This window comes from Gekko japonicus, unplaced genomic scaffold (assembly GCF_001447785.1).
Source record: "Gekko japonicus isolate JY-2015 unplaced genomic scaffold, Gekko_japonicus_V1.1 scaffold400, whole genome shotgun sequence".
NCBI classification, from domain to species: domain Eukaryota; kingdom Metazoa; phylum Chordata; class Lepidosauria; order Squamata; family Gekkonidae; genus Gekko; species Gekko japonicus.
In genome coordinates, this window is record NW_015165246.1 from 874,623 (window position 1) to 894,008 (window position 19,386).

Below are 19,386 nucleotides of genomic sequence, written 5' to 3' on the forward strand. Positions count from 1 at the left end.
ATCTCATGGTGGGTCTTCTTCCTCTTTTCCTGCTGCCTTCAACTTTTCCTAGCATTATTGTCTTTTCCAGTGACTCTTGTCTTCTCGTAATTTGGCCAAAGTATGATAGCCTCAGTTTAGTCATTTTAACTTCTAGGGAGTGTTCAGCCTTGGCAGATATATTTTCTAAATAAACAAATGTTGACAAGCCTGCATTGTAGGGTTGCCATCTGAAGCTGGGGAAATTCCTGGAGATTTTGGGGGGGGGGGGACCTCAGCAGGGTATAGTGCCATAGAGTCCACCCTTCACAGCAGCCATTTTCTCCAGATAAAATCTCCATAGACTGGAGATAGTTGTAATTTGCGAGATCTCCAGGCCTCACCTGGACGTTAGCAACCATAGCTGAGGTCCATGTTGTGTCCCCACTATCTGAAGTGAAAAACAGAGACCAGGGGCAGGGCCTTGGCTGCAGAATGTCCTCCCTGTGGCTATTTGACTGCTGCTAGGTGAAATTTTTTTGTTCCTGACATTCTGGGTTTTTTTCTTTTTCATTTTGGTGAATTGTGCTTTTGTTTTTGTGGGCCTGTCCTTGCTGAGATTGTTCTATTGTACTACTCAGTTTCTGGTTGAAACGGCTGCATTTCCCTTTTTACATGGCTCCTGCTGCTAGGTGAAAATTTGTTGTTCCTGACATTCTGTTCATTTTCCCCCCCCATTTTGGTGAATTGTGCTTTTGTTTGTGTGGGCCTGTCCTTGCTGAGATTGTTCTATTGTACTACTCAGTTTCTGGCTGAAACGGCTGCATTTCCCTTTTTACATGGCTATCTTTATACCCCAGTGTTATTGTTTTATTCTTAATGGTAGCAATTGTTTTTGTTTTGTTTTATGTTCTGTTTATATTTTTATTACCAGTTATATATTTGCCTGGACAAGCAGCTAAAAAATAATGAATACTTTTGGAAGTAAAACGTTTTTACAGCCTCTTGCCCTTCCAGTCATCTGAGTCTGAAGGGCTACCATCAGTTGCTGTTGTAGCTGAACAAAATCCAGACAAAACGTATCTCTGGTGTTATGAGAAGAAAATACACGGCGTATCGACAGAATCAAACACTAGGACAAAGGAAGAACTTTCCTGCATTGTTGAGACTAAAAACAGATTCCAATAACAGTTTTCATTGATATTATATGAACAAGAATGACTATGGCTGCCTGTTGTTGTTCAGTCGCACAGTCGACCTCTGGTGTTATGAGAAGAAAATACACAGAGTATCAACAGAACCAAACACTAGGACAAGGGAAGAACTTTCCTGCATCGTTGAGACTAAAAACAGATTCCAATAACACTTTTCATTGATATTATATGAACAAAGAATGCATTAATCTTTCTAAGAAGGCATTAATCCAAAGGGAATTCGCTTCAGTGTCCTCAGTGGGCTGTAGGGATATGGCCCCCCCTTTCAGTTCAGTGTCAGGCTGTTTTGCCCAGTGCTTTAGTGCTTCGCCCTCTCTGGTATTTTGTCATCAACCCTATCCTCAAGATATTTGCCTCACACGGGCATAAACGAGGTTTACCTTATAAGTGGTTTAGCTTCCAGACCAAATGACATGTTATTGCAGACGTGAGTCTGTTCCATCTAAATACACCATCTATGCCCCGAGAAGCATCGTAATTAAGTTCAAGAGCCCGATGTTTCACTTCTCTCCACCTCCGGTACTCTCACTGACAGAACTCCATTAACAGATGTAAATATTGTTTACCCAGATGGAGACGGAAAGTACGACAAGGCAAAGAATATCATCCTGGGCCTCGGGGCTCTACCTGCTTGCGTTGTCACGGCATAGTGTTCCTCCTTCCACAGCTGCACTTCCAAAAGTGATTGAAATCAGTTCCCCACTCTAAATGTGCCATTCTAGGAAAGATCCCTAGGTTAAAGAGAAGGGTAAAAATGTCAAAAGATCCCCCGACACATCACAGAAGATACTGATAGTTCTGGTTCTGATCAGAAGTCATAATTTCTCGACTCCCAACAGGGGTGGTCTTAGCCAATGGGCTACCAGGGCAGCTGCCCCACGCCCCACATAGGAGGGCTACAGCCCATGGCCCTGCCCCTCCCAGGGCTGCCAAGAAGGGGGGACTGCCGGGACAACATTCCTGGGCCCAAATCAGTGGATCTGGCATGTCTTTCCTCTTACTTTATATGCAGTTCTGGCTGCAGCCACTAGGGTTGCAAAAACAGCTGAGCACAAGAAAAGGCTTTCACTCTATCAACTAGCCTCACCTTTCTGCAAGGCTGAAGCAAACCTTTGCCTAACATCAGGTAAGCCCATCCACCAAGCCAGCAAGGTAAGACAAGCCAGCACAGTCTGCTGATGCCTGCTACGGTAATTGCCATGCTGCAGCCTGCTAACAACATTGTTTTCTGCATTTCTTTTGTTGCCCCCAACTCCATAGTTTTGTCTGCCCAGCCAGATCTTGCAAAGCAGTAGTTAGTGTGTTGCATGATAAAAACTACCTTTCCTTCTCTTTTCCTTAATTTCTCTGCCTCTTTTCCATACTTTTCTCCTTCATCTGCTCTCTTTCATAATCCGCTTTAATTAATCTCTCCTTCCACCTAATTTTTCTGTGCTCCTCCTCGCCTTTATGTTGAAGTCCTGGCCTCAGCTGCTTCTCATCACTATCCTGCTTGGCAACTTAGAATGCACGTGATCATAGAATATGTGCAAACATTTGTTAATATTATGAACAGAAAAGTTCATATATACTTTGCAATATGGCAAATGATGTGATCTTTTTAGATAATATCAGCAAAATCAATCCCAATGATCCCAGGACTTCCCATCTAGCACTACTATATAACTCAGTGCACATGTAGCATTATTTTCTGATGAATTATGCCTGCCACAAACAGAGACCCTTAGCTTTCATCGCAGATAGCACAGGGTGGTATCTGGAGGTAACCTGGGCCAGGCTATTCCCATGGCTTTCATTTTTGTCCCTGGAACACCCACAATCATCCTGTATCTGGTTGCCAATTTTGAGTCTCCTAGCTTCTATTTCTGATGAGTTATGCCTTACACAAATGGACAGATGGATGTACAGACTGATTCTTTTATTACTATAGATTCATAGTAACAGCAAGCCAAATAATTTGTTTTATGGTATTTGGTTTCTATCAGGGTCATATAGGGGGCAGGTAGAGTCTTTCGCGTGGTGGCTCTCAGCAGCCCTAGTCCCTCCAACAAAGGCTCCCACCACTGTTTGTTCCTGCCCCACTGGGGACTTGGATTGCCACCCTGTGGTGGTGGCAGTTTTTGCTTGCCATGCACAAGGCTAGGGCTGCCCCTTGCCACCCCAAAGGGGTAGCCACAGTGGGGGTGGCAATGTTTCTAGGGACTCATCCTGGACTTTAGCCCGGGGCCCCAGAATTATTAAGACCTCCCCTGACTCTGTACCATAGTTTTGTTATCCAGAACATGCTGAAAGGTCACACCTTCCATCTTTTTCTGCCTCCTGACTTGCAGATTCTCCCTTCTGTTAGCCAAATTGCATGGCTCACTGTACCTTTTGTTTCCTTTATGCCCAACTAACCCCAAATGACCCCAACCGTATTTTGCAACTCACTTCAATGGTTACCAGTCACAGGGCTGGATCCAAACATCAGCTCACACAAGGACTATAGATGTTCCCTGCTCCTTCCCATCCCTCAGCAGCCATTTTTGACCCCAGGAAAGTTGATTCCCAGGTTATCACATCACCTGTATAATGTAATAACAATACAGGATAGGGCCTATCTGATATGCTGTAGTGAGGGTGTGGAGAGGTGCAATTGTCCTCTCTTTCTCTTCCATCAGCAGAGCTCTATGTGGGTCCCACATCCCCAAGAATCAACTTTCTCAGGGTTGGAAATGGCTGCCGGGAACGGGAGGCAATCTTTGTTACCACCAAGTATAATTAATTCTGATTCAAATGTGGCAGCAAATTAAACTATAAACTGTTAAACTTACACAGGGTGTAAGAAGGGGAAGAAAAACTATATGAATCTGTGGCATGTTCCCAATCTCCAAAAACAGTGGCTTAGCAACAGAGATATGTCACAGCTGATCCAATGCTCAAATTTATGTGAGAAAAGGTAAAAAGACCCTGAAAGAAATCCATAAACTCCACTTTCCACATTTCAAGATTTATTCTGTGATGAAAGTAGGGTTACCAACCTCCCAGTGGTTGCTGGTGATCTCCTGGAATTCTGACTGCTCTCTAGGCTATAGAAATCAATTGCCCGAGAGAAAAATGGCCGCTTTGGAGAGTGGGCTCTAAGGCGTTATGCCCCCCCCAAACTCCACCTTCCCCAGGCCCCACCCCCCCAAATATCCAGGAATTTCCCAACCCAGAACTGACAATCCTGGGCAGAATTCTACCCTTCTCCCAGCAGGGCCTCAAAACTAGACAGATAGAACCCAGTTCTCCTCTGTGTGGTTCTTGGTGGCCATTTGAATAGGACTCCCTCGAGCCAGCCTCTACTGCTCCTTCCCATGATGGAGTTCATGAATGTACCTTGCTGCTCTCTTTTGGATCATTGCATCCCCCCCCCCCCCCAAAGGGAAGTGCAAAAGCCATTAGTGAGGCACATTTTGCTTGGCAGGGGAGTTCCTTCAGCCAGTGTGTTATCAGAGACTCTGAGGCAGCTGGAGCCCCTGCCGCCCTACGATCTAAGGCCTGATCTGCACTAATCTTCTGGAACGACTGGAATCAGAATAAGAACAAAGTACTCGCGAGGGATGGAAACTATTACGACAATTGAAATATACCGTCTGAACACAGGACAAATTCATGGCTCTCGTTAGCGCTATTAACTGCAAAAGAGAATTTTTAATCGAGGTATACTTTTGGTCCAAACCCTTATGAGCTAGATTTGTAATCTTTCCTTTCCAGAGCCTTTTCCCCAGTACAAATAAATATATTCTTAAAAATCTTATTTGGTAATAAAATTTCTTTGTAATGGGATGAATATTTTTTGTAATGGGATGAATATTTCAGAAGTCATATTGATTGCTAATATTCTCCTGAAGCTTCTTATTTACAACTAAGCCAGTTATTTCTGTAATAGAACTCCATAATTTTTGACCTTCTGTAATAATAGCTCAAGCTGTCATCATAAAAATTGCTTTATCAAAAAAGCGCAAGGAGAACATAATCCCTGAAGATAGACTGGTGCTTGAAAAGCACACAGAAATTAATCAGAATCAAAAAGTACTCCATCTAAAACCCTAGAAGCATGATAATTCAGTTCAAGGGCTTCTTTCAATCTCCAGTGCTCTTACTGACAGCTCTCCATTAACAAATGTAAATATTGTTTACCTGGATAGAAATGGAAGGCGTGAAATGTCTGCTGAAATTGAGAAATATGTGCCTGCAGCTTGTTGCTGCTGGTGCATTCAAAGCACCTTGTTATGGGCCTTCAACTGTTTTTTTCTTCTTCTAAAAATGACAGAATAGCCTATCTCTTCTGTAATCCCCAACCTGAGCACTGGTTAGGGTTACCAGGCCTCCCACTATGATGAGAAGTCTCCTGCCAGTTACACTTGTTGCTCACTGCTGCTCTGAGCAGCAACTGGAGAAAAATAAAAAAATAAAAAACTGGCAATATTTGGCATGATATCACTTCTGGAGTAAACCTGGAAGTGATGTCATATAGCTCCGGGCCGCATGTTTGACACCCCTGGTTTAGGGCCTTGGTATGTCTTAATCCATATATCTATATACAGTCATGGAGCAATGGATTTTCAGTACACAAGAAGAAACACAGCTGCAGTGGCTCAAGTGGTTAAGACACTGAACTGCAGGCTGTGGAAGGTCAGTAGTTCAGCAGTTCAAGACCCGGGTGCCGCAAGACGGGGTGAGCTCCCGTCTCTAGTTCCAGCTCCTACCAACCTAGCAGTTCGAAAGCAAGAAATTGCAAGTAGATCAATAGGTACCACTTCGGTGGGAAGGTAACAGCGTTCTGTGCACCTTGGTGTTTAGTCATGCCGGCCACATGACCACGGAAACGTCTTTGGACAGCGCTGGCTCTTCGGCTTTGAAACGGAGATGAGCACCGCAACCCTAGAGTCGGACTCGACTGGCTTTCGAGCAAGGGAACCTTTACCTTTATGTCTTAATCTAGCCCTGCCCTAACCCTTTTCTTCCACCCCTTAAATCCCTTAACTGTGCCTCTAGACACATGGACTTGACCTCAGTGAGCTCCACCTGGTCCCACCCCAGGTTCTTGGGGGGGGGGGATGTCCTGAATCAGTCTCTTCCCCTGCCTCATTTTTTTTGTTCCTGTCTAGGGTTTCTGTCTCTCTGATTTGCCATTACTAAGAGGTACCAGTGAAGAAATACTGAATTCTGCTGGGTTCAGTGGAGCTTGTTTCAGTTATCTCCCTGTTCACACACCTCTTTTATCTCCTTCTTTTATTGGGCTTCTTTAAATGTGTGCGGGGAAATCAAGAGGAAATGAGAGTTTGGGGGGGGGGAGGCTCTGGTGGGTTCTTGGCAGCCCTAGGTGATATGCAGTAGTGGCGCATGCCACATCTGAAATGTAAGACAGAAAGGCAGGGATGAAATCCAGAGGAGAGTGGGGGGCTGTGCGGGAGGAAGTGCAGAGCAACAGTAATCTAATAGAACATAATTGAACTACTGAGCTATTGAGAGCACTGAAGCCTAAGAGCTTAGTGGGCAATTCTGCTGGTACACCAGCTTGCTGCAGATGAAAATAGATAACCCGGCACTTTCTGTACTGTTAGCTTACTTTAGTCATGTGTCATTCTTGCCTGATTGAGAGTGAGTAATGCTACATTTTGCATGTTGCCATAATATTCCCCCCCTCCACAAGCACCCAATAATGAATACTAGCCCTGACTTGGATCGCCCGATCTCATCAGATCTCAAAAGCTAAGCAGGGTCGACCCTGGTTAGTATTTGGATGGGAGACCACCTAGGAACTCCAGGGTCACTACGCAGAGGCAGGCAATGGTAAGCCAGCTCTGAATGTCACTTGGCCACGGGGTCACCATAAGTTGGCTACAACTTGACAGCAAAAAAAGAAGACTACCAACAAGCAATGCAGGCATCAACATGACAAAACCACAGCAAACATGGCCATTGTAAAAAAAAAAAAAAAAGCAGCAAGAACATTAGTACACAAACTGTATTCAAGCCAATGAAAGGCGTTCTGGAATACACAGTTTTTCACAGGACAGTGACTGTTAGAGTCCCCGAGTCTCATATCTTAACTTTTATTTTCTTTTTTTAACAAAATATTTTCACAGTCCTGTAAATAGCGCTTGACAATGCTAGAAGAGCTCTGTGTCTTCCTGTGTACTGAAAATCCATTGCTCCACGACTGTCTATAGATAGTTTACTGAATGGTCTGTAGAATTAGGGTTGCCAACCTCCAGGTGGCACCTGGAGATTCCCCACGGTTACAGTTGATTTCCAGATGACCAAGATCAATTCCCTCTGGAAAAAAACGGCTACTTTGGAGCATGGATTCCACGGCATTATATCCTCCCCTCCCCAAACCCTGCCTGCCCCAGGCTCTCACACTAATTAACTCAATTATCTGTAGAACCCTCTCTCCCCATATGTCCCCTGAAGAGCATTATGTTCCCCAGTGTTCCCCAGCAGATAACATCTGCTGATGATCCCCAGTCCAAATGAGATTTGCTTAGCCTCAACCAGTGCTCCGGCTAGGGTTGCCAAGTGAATTTTACTCACCGGCAGGGGAGCCTCGCCACGCTCCGAGAGCTGTCTCTCGTTGTGCGCGCACGCGCGCCGCCAGCACATCACCAGAAGTGATGCGCGACATTGATCACATTGAGGGCGTGGCCCCGATCGTCAGAGGGAAAACCATAGAGTTTTCCGACGATCAGGGCCGATGATCGGGGCCACGCCCCCAATGTGATCAATGTGGTTGCGTCACCTCTGGTGACGCAGCCACGCTGCGCTTCGGGGGGCAGAGTTCCCCCTGGAGCCCGATTCCACAGTGGCAGAAATCGGGCCTCCAAAGCAGGAGTTTACCTGCCCCCACTTGGCAGCCCTAGCTCCGGCCTGGTGGGACACTCTCCCAAATGAGATCAGGGCCCGGCAGGATCTGTTGCAATTCCGCAGGGCCTGTAAAATGGAGATGTTCCACTAGGCCCATGGCTGAGTTGGCAGAGATCCATCGGACTCCCTTACCCCACCCCCACTCCTGCGCCATTTATGTGGCCCTGTTTATTCATTGCCCTCTGCCATCAGCTCAGTACCTGGTTCCATCTATGGGCATGCATGCTGAAAGTTTCTGGGGCCACTTACTAATTGTTCCTTGGTGCTGCTGAATAGGTTTTAATACTATGTAGACCAGGGGTGTTGAACTCATTTGTTATGAGGGCCAGATCTGACATAAATGAGACCTTGTTGGGCCGAGCCATGTGTGTCATAAAATGCAATGCCAGGAAGTGGAGATATAAACTTTATAAAGGACACAAACACAAAGGTGGAGTTTTTTTACTTAAAATAAAAACACGCTTAAAACATTAGCACTCTTGCAATATTTTGTTTATTTAACAGTGTCTGATAACTGACACCTCTTGCTCTGAATTATCACATCAAAATGTCTGTGCTGTTGCAATCTTGAGTATGCTGTTCAAGTGTGTATCTGTAAGCTGCAAACCTACAATGATGCAGCAGCAGCAGAACTGGAAGAAGAAGCAGAAGACAGCCAGTTCCACTGTGGGCCTGATAGAAGCCCTCTGGGGGCCTGACCCGGCCCCTGGGCTGCATGTTTGACACCCCTGATGTAGACTGTGTTTTTAACTGTTCTATCTTATTGTATATTTATTGTTGTAACCTGAGCCCCACTCTTCAGGGAAGGGCAGGCTAGAACTTTTATTAAATAAATAAATAATCTGTATGTCTACACACACACACACACACACACACACACACACACATATATATAGCCTCTCTAGACACCTGCTCAAGATTGCTCACAAAGTAAAGCAAATTTAATTCATGTACTTTATTTACACCCTGACTTTCTCCCCAGTGGGGACCCAAAACAGCGTACACTGTTCTCCTCTCCTCCATTTAATTCTCACAACAACCTTGTGAGGGAGGTCTGGCTGAGAGTGCGTGACTGGCCCAAGGTCACCCAGGAAGTTTCCATGGCACAGGAAGGATCCGACCCTAGGTTACACAAATTGTCATTTGATTTATTTTTTATTTATTTATTTTTATTTTATTACATTTATACCCCGCCCTCCCTGCGAACTCTAACGACTACACTACATTGGCTTTCAGTGACCTCATGAAAACTCCAACCATAGCATTAAAATAAGCCATAAAAACAGTGCTAAGTAGACAATAATGCTATCCCTTAAATAGCTGTTAGGCTAGAAGCAGAACATTAAAACAGCTTAAAAACAGGAAAATGGATACACTATATATTGCCCCATCTGCTTGACATATTTTACATGAATAAAGACACGTGGATACCCTTTGTCGCATCTAGTTTGATCCAGCGTTGCAGGGGAGTTTCAGAACGTGAAAAGGTACACATGAAAGCTGTGGTGTTTTTAACGGTTATGGCTGTTCTTCATCCATTGAATATGATGGGCAGTTGAAATGCTCAGCGCTTCTAATTTCATTTTCAAGCTTATGGAAAAGCAGGTGGAAATTATGGGGGGGGGGTATGTGTGTGTGTGGGGAGAATCGCTGTTTCCAATTCCGCAGTGCAAGGAATACATATACAAGGCAGACGTTCCAGGCAGCTTCTCTTGCACAGTGGCCATTCCCGGTGGCAGCCACTTGTGGCTGAAAACAATTTCCTATTAATTCCCAGGGCCTCAAGGCCACAAGAAGGAGGAGGAATGAGTGTTGCAATGAATCAGGGATATAAGTCAGACGCTGCACTGCGGCATCGAGACTGCCCAGCTCTGGGGACCTGGCCCTGTGGTTCACAGTTGCCTTAATATAAATGGCGTATCATGCGTGTGTCACACTCAATAGGCCGTAAAGAGCGCATACATTCCATTTTGGATTCTGTAGCTGGGCTGGCTATTGCTGCTGCTCATGTACTGTAACACTAAAGGGAAGTGACGGCTTATTATCTCTGCAATCAAAAGAGACGCAGAAGATGCAGCTGGCTGGGCATGGCATGGTTTCATAATATCTCCCAGTTGGTGGGGATGTTCTCAGCCGCCTTTATTGAATCAATTTTCTGTCGAGGAGAAAAGAGTGGTGGCTAAGGCTGGCTCTGAAATAATGTGCTGCTGACTAATGTACAGGTTGAGCAGGGCAGCAGTCGCAGAAGCCAGCAAGCCGCAACAGCAGAAGGCATCAAAACTGAAAAAAAGTGTTATTCATCCGTTTTGCCTTTGAACTTAAACGTGAAACTGTGCACTGTGTCTGAAAGGCAACCTGGTTTTCAGTTCTTACCTAAGCAGAGGGAACCTCTGTGATCAGAGGCGGTAAAACTCTCAACACCAGTGCTAGGAAGCAACATCAGGGGAAGACCTTGGCCTCTCTGCCCCACTGGCCCTCCAGGAGAACAGGTTGGTTGCTGGGTGAGACAGGGTGCTGGACGAGGCGGGTCACTGGCCTGATCCAGCAGACCTCTTCTTGTGTTATTATGGGCTGATGTGACTTTTATAATCAAAGGCCAGTCTGTAATCACTGTGTAAAACAGAGTTTTGGAGCATGGCATAAAGGGAGGAGGAAATATACACCTTTGAAGTTTCCTCATCAACACAACACTGTCTGCCTTCTTACCTGGTCACCTTAGCCATCCCTGCAGCAAACAGGGATACTCACGAACGAGTATAGAGTGCACAGCTCATGTAGTAGACACTGTCCTTATTATAGCCACGTAGAAGGATCCCGGTGTAGAAAGAGCCTGGTGTTGTGGTTAGGGGTGTTGGACTGGGACCCAAGAGACCCAGGTTCACATCCCTTCTCTGCCATGAAGCTCACTGAGTTCACACTGAATCAGCCTAACCTGCTTCGAGGTTGTTGTGAGGATAAAATGAGGACAGGAGAATTATGTACGCCACACTAATCTCCTAGGAGGAAGGGCAGAATTAAAATGTGAGAAGCAATTTCAAACCTTGCTGGTGCCACTCCAAGTGTGAATAATAATAATATCGTTAATAACAATCAGGGCTATTTTTGGACAGGAACGCACAGGAACGGAGTTCCGGCTGGCTTCAGAGTTGGCCACGCCCACTACAACCAAAACCTCTGCATGTGTGGCTACAGAGGGAAGGCTTGGAGAGTGACCCCCCAGTGACGCCAAGGTGGGCAGGCCGGGGGGGGCTGGAAGGATCGGGGAGGCATTTAAATGCCTCCCCCAGCCTGTCCAAGGGCCGGCTTGCTTGGGCTCCCCGCAGCCATGGGGCGCCTGGGCAAGCCAAAGGAAGGCAGTTCAAACTGCCTTCCCTTGCCCAGGCTCCCCACAGCCGCGGAGTGCCCGGGCAAGCCAAAGGAAGGCAGGGGGAGTAGTCTAATATGCTAATGAGTTGCATTGTCATGTCTAATATGCTAATGAGTTTCTGTTGTTGGGTGTGGCCTATTATGCTAATGAGTTCCTGCTGGCCTTGTTCTACAAAAAAAGCCCTGAATAACATTAATAGATTGTGATGATGACGATGACGACCAACCTTACAGGGTTTTTGTAAGGATTAGAAAAAAAACAGCACCATCATGTCACAACTGACTCCTGGAAGAGATGAGCAGAGGTGGCTTCCCATTGCCTTTCTCTACATATCAGCCTCAATCGGCCCTTGGTGGTCTCCCATCCAAGTAGCAGCCCTGCCTAGCTTCCAAGCTCTGGCAAGACCGGAGTAGTCTGGGCTATTGGGGCTGCTACAGTTGTGAGGATTTCTACAAGACAATACAGGAATCACTTTGAGCTCTCTAAAGCCCTGTATGAATGCCAAGCACAATCATTTACATTTGAGTGCAGTAGCATCTTAGAGACCAATAAGAGCTTCAGCGTATAAGCTTTCAGGGTATAAACTCTGACTTTCAAAAACTTAAACCTTGAAACTCTTGTCGGTCTCTAAGGTGTTCCTGGACCCAAATCTAACTGTTCTACTGCAGGCCAACACAGCAGTCCTCTGACATTAAACATGATCATGGTTGGTCTCTCCAGATACCTCCTTTGACCAGTTTCACAGAATGTACCAGATCAATAGCAGCAAACGAGCAAATACGCTCAGTCTGAAAGCTATCTGGATCCCTGAAGGCATGATTCCAGTATCAAGAATGTGAACATGCTAACCAAGAGTGCAAACATGGGCATCATGTCAGCATCCTTGCCGGTAAGATTCCGTATCGGTTACAGCTCCTCATCAAGTTTACACTCAGTGGGAAACCTGAGTTTTCTGTCATGCATCAAACATTTCTTAACTACAATGAATGCATTCATATGTACTGACTTAAGAGTAAGCCCCATGGAGACTGACTTCTAAATAAATGGTTCTTACGCATGCAATGAGTCTAAATATTTCAGTGGAGGCAGCCTGCAACATACAGTCATCAACCAAGCAGTAAGGGTTCTACAGTGCCATCCAAATCAGAGTTATCCCTTAATGAGCTCAGTGTGGAGTAACTCCACATAGGATTGCACTGCTATGTGTGTGCAAAATAGCATTTCTTTGGGGGGTTTCAGAAACCCTTCTCTGTGTCACTCTTCGGGTGAAAGTGAGTTAAAGCCTGCCTTCTGCTCAGCTAGAACGTTCCTGTGATGGACTGCACTTTTTAAAAGCTTAGAAGCGCTGTACAAACAGCCGAAGGACTGTGAAGGTTTAATTCTTCATAGAAACAGAGAGCCTTGAGTGATAGGCTGCTCCAAGCAATCTGATTGGTTAGCATCAGCTGAGCAGAGAGAGACTTGAGGAGAATTCATTTGGAATTCAGCCCTGACTAAGATCAGTTTAACACAGACAGGAGAACTGGGGAAACTTGGCAAGGACTAGCGGGTAGATAGACAAAGACTCCCATTTGGGCCAAAGAAAGGGGATAGATCTTCTAGTGAGAGAAAAGTTCCCCACCTAGTCAAACAGGGAGTTAGCTCTGAAGAGTGCAGAGATCCCTGGTCTGGTGTGGTTAGAAACTGCCTTTAGAGACCTTAACAGTCAGTTAAAAACTCAAGATGAGCACTGGTGTTTCAAGAGAAGGGGGTTGGGTCCTGGAAAGAGCGCACCAGTGTTCTGGAAATCAAAAAGAGTCAGAGAATAGAATACTCAAAGAAAGTGTCCTGGAGTGTTTGAGGAAAACACTGGAACAAAATCCTCTCAACTTAAGATTTAACTGACTGGGGAAAGCTTAAGAAACTCTCATTAGCCTGAGACATAAGAACTAAAGTCTGTGCATGTAGTGGCTTTACCTCAGAAATTTCAACCCCTGATTTCACCTGACCTTTTCCCTCTATGTTAAATAAAATATTTTGTTATTTTTGAATTTCAATATCCCTTGAGTGCCATTTAAGTTGTTTAAGGTAGGCTGTGGTCACACTGGAGGCTTGGTGCAATGTGGCAGTGACTCTATTTGGGGCAGTTTAAACAGTTGCATGAAGTTTTGATCATACATCCCACCCTGAAATGTCTTCACCGTGCGCTTGCCCCATGGTCAATCATTCAGATTGTTGTGGCATCCTTATTTTTTCTTTCTTTCACCCATATACATAAGCCTGTATCCTAAGCTCCAGCTCCTTTTTGACAGCTCCACAATCCCTCTGCCAAGTACTCTGGCCCCTCTCAGCCTCCTTCCCTTCACCTTTCTTCCTTGGAATACACGGAGGGTAAAGTGCAGATTTATATGAGAGTAGTCCCATTGACTTCAGTGCATTTACCCTTGCGTCAATCATGGGATGCTCTCAAAAAGCAACTCTGATGCAGAAACAGGAGGGGGGGTTGTCGCTCAAAAACAACTCCCCAGGGACTCCCAATCAAGAATGACTACTTGACCAGGGTCAATTATGTGCTTATGCACACATAGCTCCCTGATTTAAAAAAAAAAAACACAAAACCAAAGGAGGTGGAAATGGAAGGGAAGGTTCAGACTTCCCAAACAGCTTGACTTTGCAACAGAGGGGTTCAGAAGTCAGGAAATGCAGGGTGAAAGCACTGATATCCATAAACACCGTACTTTCCCCAGTGCCTGATTACTTCACTTCCAGTGTGAGGCAGAACGAGGTGGTGACAACTGAGGCTCAGAAGGCAGATGTTGCTTTCTGATCATGCTCTTTAAATCCACAAAGGTACCACAATTATATCAGCTCAAACTGCTCATGTGACCGCAGCCTCAAAGTGAGCTCCCGATCCTTCCCTCAGGTTCCTCGACTGAGCCAACAGCCAAAATATCATACTGTGATAGCCAGAGTTCTTCAGCAAAGAAAACACATTACTAGTGCAGCTCAGTCAGTAAAGGGAAAGAAAAACAGAGGGAAAGTCTTGCCTCTGAGGGAGGGAAGTGAACAGGGCCATCATAGTTCCAATTATGTTCCCTGCTGGTAAGCCACCCATTTGGGCTGTCAGAAAGCAGTTCTGCCCTGCTGCGTTTGATGAGCAGATTCTGACTCCAAAATACCAAGCACAAAGTGACTCTGAAAGAGAATTTCCTTCCCCAGGCAAAAGTTGCCAGATAATTTTGTTTTAAAAGGGATAGTGGTAGGATACAGCCATCCTCCAAGCTCTCTTCTACAGAGACCTTTGGAACTGTGTTGTACCCCTTTCACCCTTTCCTCCTGGACACTGCAGGAATTGCAATTCTTGGGGAAAGCTCATTCCAGCCAGGAGTTCTGAAAACCTAAAGCTGCAGTTGGTGTTTCATTCCAGAGAGTCTTTTGGCCAGGGATGGGCAACTTTTCAGCCTGGGGGAGTCACAGCTGGCCAGTTTTTGAGAGTTGGACCCTGGATCTTCCTGTTTTCAGGAGTGCTGTCAATCCTATAGCACTGCTGCCTCACCTGGGTTTGCCTTCGAATGAGCTGCTGGTGCCAGGGGAGCCCCTGGAGACTGTTGCCTGCTAGAGGGTAGTGATCCAGATGTGGCTAGCTTCCTCATTCTGACCTCTTACTGGTTGTCAGCAACCTTTCCCTTCAAGCCGCTGAGCAAGTTTTGGGGGTCTTCAGCCCCACTGAGTGATGCTTAGGGTTGCCAGCTCTGGGTTGGGACATACCTGGAGATTTGGGGGATGGAGCCTGGGGAGGGCAGGGTTGAGGAGAGGAGGGACCTCGGCAGTATACGGTGTCATTGAGACCAATCTCCAAAGCAGCCATTTTCTCCAGGGGAACTGATCTCCATTGTCTGGAGACAATGGCTCCTCAGGAGAAAATAGCTGCTTTGGAAGGTGGATTCTGTGGCATAATACTGTACTGAAGTCCCTCTTGTCTTCAAATCCTGCCCTCCTCAGGCTCCACCTCCAAAATCTCCAGGTATTTCCCAACCCAGAGTTGGCAACCCTAGAGGGACCTCAGCCAGGGTATAATGGCATAGAGCTGAAATTCAGAAGCTGCCATTTCCTCCAGGGAAGCTGGGGGGCCAGTGGTAATTCTGAGTGAACCACAAGCCCCACCTGGTGGGGTGGACAACCATGCACTCTGCTTGCTCAAGCAAAAAAAAACTGCATTGCCTTCCTCTTGCTGGCAAGACCCTTTCTCTGATGCAAGAGGTCTTTCTGGTAGTGGAACAGCCTCTTGTGCAAGTGGAATTCGTATCAGAAGAAGGCTCTGCCTTAGATGAGCAGGGTGGTGGGAGACAATCCTTTGTGGTTCAGTTTCAAGGGATTAACAGTGCAATCCTATGCAGAGCCACCCCATCTGTGGCCCACTGAAATCAATGGGTTTAGATTGGAGTAACTCTATATAGGGTTGCGCTGTTACTTTTTCCAGGCAACCCAGTTGGGGCACATGTTAACGTCACAATAGAAAGTCATTCGTGCATAAGTGACAGGCCTGTCTGTTTCAAGATGCAGCTTCTTTTTATGGCTTCCCCTACTATTATCTCTTAAAAAACAGCAAGGAGACAAGAGGGCCTGTCTGTGCCACGGGGCTGCCTGCTTGTTTAGGGAATTAGCTCTGCTGCAAGAATATATTTCCAAAAGCTCCAGCTGTGCAGGTGGCTCTTTCAACTGCTACAAAAATTGGGATGTGCTGGAGGAGTGTAAACTAACACCTGGGAAATGGCCTTGCATTTCGTTTTGAATTAGAGATGTTTTATGCTATAGGGCCTGATCCTAAGCACATTTACAGGAAGGAAATAGCCACTGAAATCAGTGGAATTATGTTCCATATAAAATGACCGGGATTAAGGAAAAAATTAAGTCAGAAGCTGTTTATTACTAATATTTAAACATAAATACTCTCCTTTTTTTCTTTTTGCTGCCAAATCGCAGCTGACTAATGGAGACCTGGTAGGATTTTCAAGGCAACAGAGTTCATAAATTGTTTTGCCATTGCCTGCCTCTGCAGGGCAACGCTGGATTTCCTTGGTGGGGTCCCATCCAACAGGGCTGAGCCTGCTTAGATTCTAAGATCTAACAAGATCAGGCTAGCCTGAGCTATACAGGCCAAGGCCCTCCATTTTATACGCTCCATTTTTATAAATTTTATAGCCTCCACATTTTATAGCCTCTAATTTGTCCTTGCAACAAAAACTCTGTTTGTAGGGCTGTCACCTCTGGGTTGTCAACTTCCTGGAAATCTGGGGGTGGATCCTGGGTGGGGCAGAGTTTGGGGAGAGGAGGGAGCCATGTGGGGAGGTAGTACCATAGAGTCCAGGGGAACCAATCTCTGTAGTCTGGAGATCAGTTGTAATTCCAGGAGGACTCTAGGGCCAAACTGGAGGTTAGCACCCCTACCTGTGAGGTGGTTTAGGCTGTGTGACAGAGAGAGAAGGAGGGAGAAATTGAGCCAAGGTCATCCAGTAGGATTGCCATCTTTGGCCTGAGGAATTCATGGAGATTTGGGGGCAGAACCTGGGGAGGGTGGAGTCTGGGGAGGGCAGGAAACTCAGCAGGGTTGTGGTGCCATGGAGTTCACCCTCCAAAGCTGCCATTTCCTTCAGGGGAACTGTTCCTCTATCTTGGAGATCAATGGTAATTCTAGGAGAAATCCAGGCCCCAACTGATGGTTGGTAACCGTACCACCCAGTGAACTTCCATGGCGGAGTGGTGATTTGGACCTGGGTTTCCGAGATCCTGGTTCAACACACTAATCACTAGGCAATGCTGTTTCTTATGGGTATGTTCTTGGAAGCATGTCTAAGGATCCTTGGAAACAGCAGAACAATAATTAGTGGTGATCAGAGCTCTGATGTTGTCTCGTGGAACCCTGTCATTTCCCAGGTCTCCCGATGCTATTAGCGCTTCCCTTCCGTTACAGTTTTTAATTTCCTCTCAGCCAGTGGTTTTCAGACTTGTCTCCCTTCAGGGAACTTTTTTCATGCTGACTTGTCTGTGAGGAATCGGAGCATGTTGCTTTCTCTGAGAGCCAGTCAAAACATTAGAGATTGGATTTGCTGGGATTGGTGTTTGTTGACCTGAATGATGAAGGTTAAGATGAATCAGCTCAGAGTCAAACCACAATAAATCCATCCTGAACTCGGCTGCAAACTTATTTACATCACTAAAAAAGTGAGTGCAGTCTCCTTTTGTCATGAGACTCGATGAACAGACTTGGAACCTTCTGTGTCTAGGATTTAATTAACCATAACAACTCTGGTAGTTAATTAAAATTCTTTAGCTTAGAAATCTATATAGGTCACATGTGCCGTGGGTAAATGGGTCGATGCTTACAGGTGTGCCATTCAAGAGCAAGTTTGGTGCATTGTTCATTACTTGTGTTCACAACAGAACTGAGTAGTATTGTATAATGGTTAGAGTATGTGAAGATCCAGATTCAAATCTTCACTTGCCATGAATATACTGGGTGCCCCTGCACCAGTCCCTTTTTGTGATAGCCTAACCTACCTGACAGGGTTGTTGTGAGGATAAACCAGGGGAGGAGAGAACTATGTTGTATGATCTCTTGATCCCCTTAGGAAAGAGGGATTAATAAAATTGATTATATAATAACAATGCTCAGATTTCTTTCCTTGATGTGTTTCAACTGAATATCCAAGCCACTGCCATTTAACTTGTTACCTTGAGTAAAGATTCTTTACTTCTTGCAAGATAAACTGAATCTCCAGAGCTTTTAATTTATTTTACACTAGAACAAAATTATCAGGTCAATTTAGCCCAGTAATGTCTGGAGGTAGGTGCATACCAACGTCAAGTGCCCTCTAATGTGTCAGCTGGACAGAGCTTTTAGAAAATACTGTTTGCATTTCCAAGAGATGTCTGGCGTGGGAAGGTATTTTCTCTACCTCTTCACCGCATTCCTTCTCAAAAATCCCTGGGGCAGCCAGCATCGGATCAGAGGTATGAGACATCTGGGTGGAATGTGCCCTAGGGTACAGTATCAAAACATAAAGGGGAAATATTTCTTTTTAATGGTGCAGAATTTGGTTTGAATGGGTTGCTGTATGATAACCCAGGTCAATTGTGTCTCCAGAGGTCAGGACTTTGACTTTCCATTTTTGCCCACCTTTCTGCATTCAGAAGAATATTAGTCACTGATTTGCACCTTATGAATGTTCAAGGCAAGGTGGCTGTTTTTATATTCATCAAAACAAGCTGTGTTTCCCCCCATTTGATGGCCTCTCAAATGCCCAAAGGAAGCACAACTTCTGGCGACTTCTTTGTTTCATCAGGGTTTCAGCTTCTTCGATTCCATGTCCAAATATTTATGGTGAACTTAGAAACCCCTTGAGATTGCAGTCAGTTTCCAAGGATGAGGCAGCCAACTGGCAGATGAAGACAGCTGAGGTCACACTGTCCCAACTGTAGCAAAGTCCATTTAAAAAGAAAACCACAACAATACGTGCTCAGCTTTTATTTGTCAGCCGTCAACAAGCTACTGCTGGGTGGTGTGAGTGGAGTGCAGCAAAACTTCCTGTGTTGGTTGGAACAAATGAATTTTAGGGAGGGCTCTTTCTTTGTCCTGCCGCTGGTTCCAGCTGGATCTGTCAAGGGCTCGCGGCAAGGGGCTGTGGCTCAGTGGTAGAGCCTCTGCTTGGCAGGCAGAAGGTCCCTGGCTCAGTCCCCGGCATCTCTGATGAAAGAAATCAAGAGATGTGAAAGGCCTCTGCCTGAGGTCCTGGAGAATCGCTGCCAGCCTGAGTAGACAACACTGGCCTTGATGGACCAGTGGTTTGACTCAATATAAGGTGTGTTCAAGAAGAAGAAGAAGAAGAGTTGGGTTTTATACCCCGCTTCAGCAGTTCGAGACCCAAGTGCTGCATGACGGAGTGAGCTCCTGTCTCTGGCCCCAGCTCCTGCCAA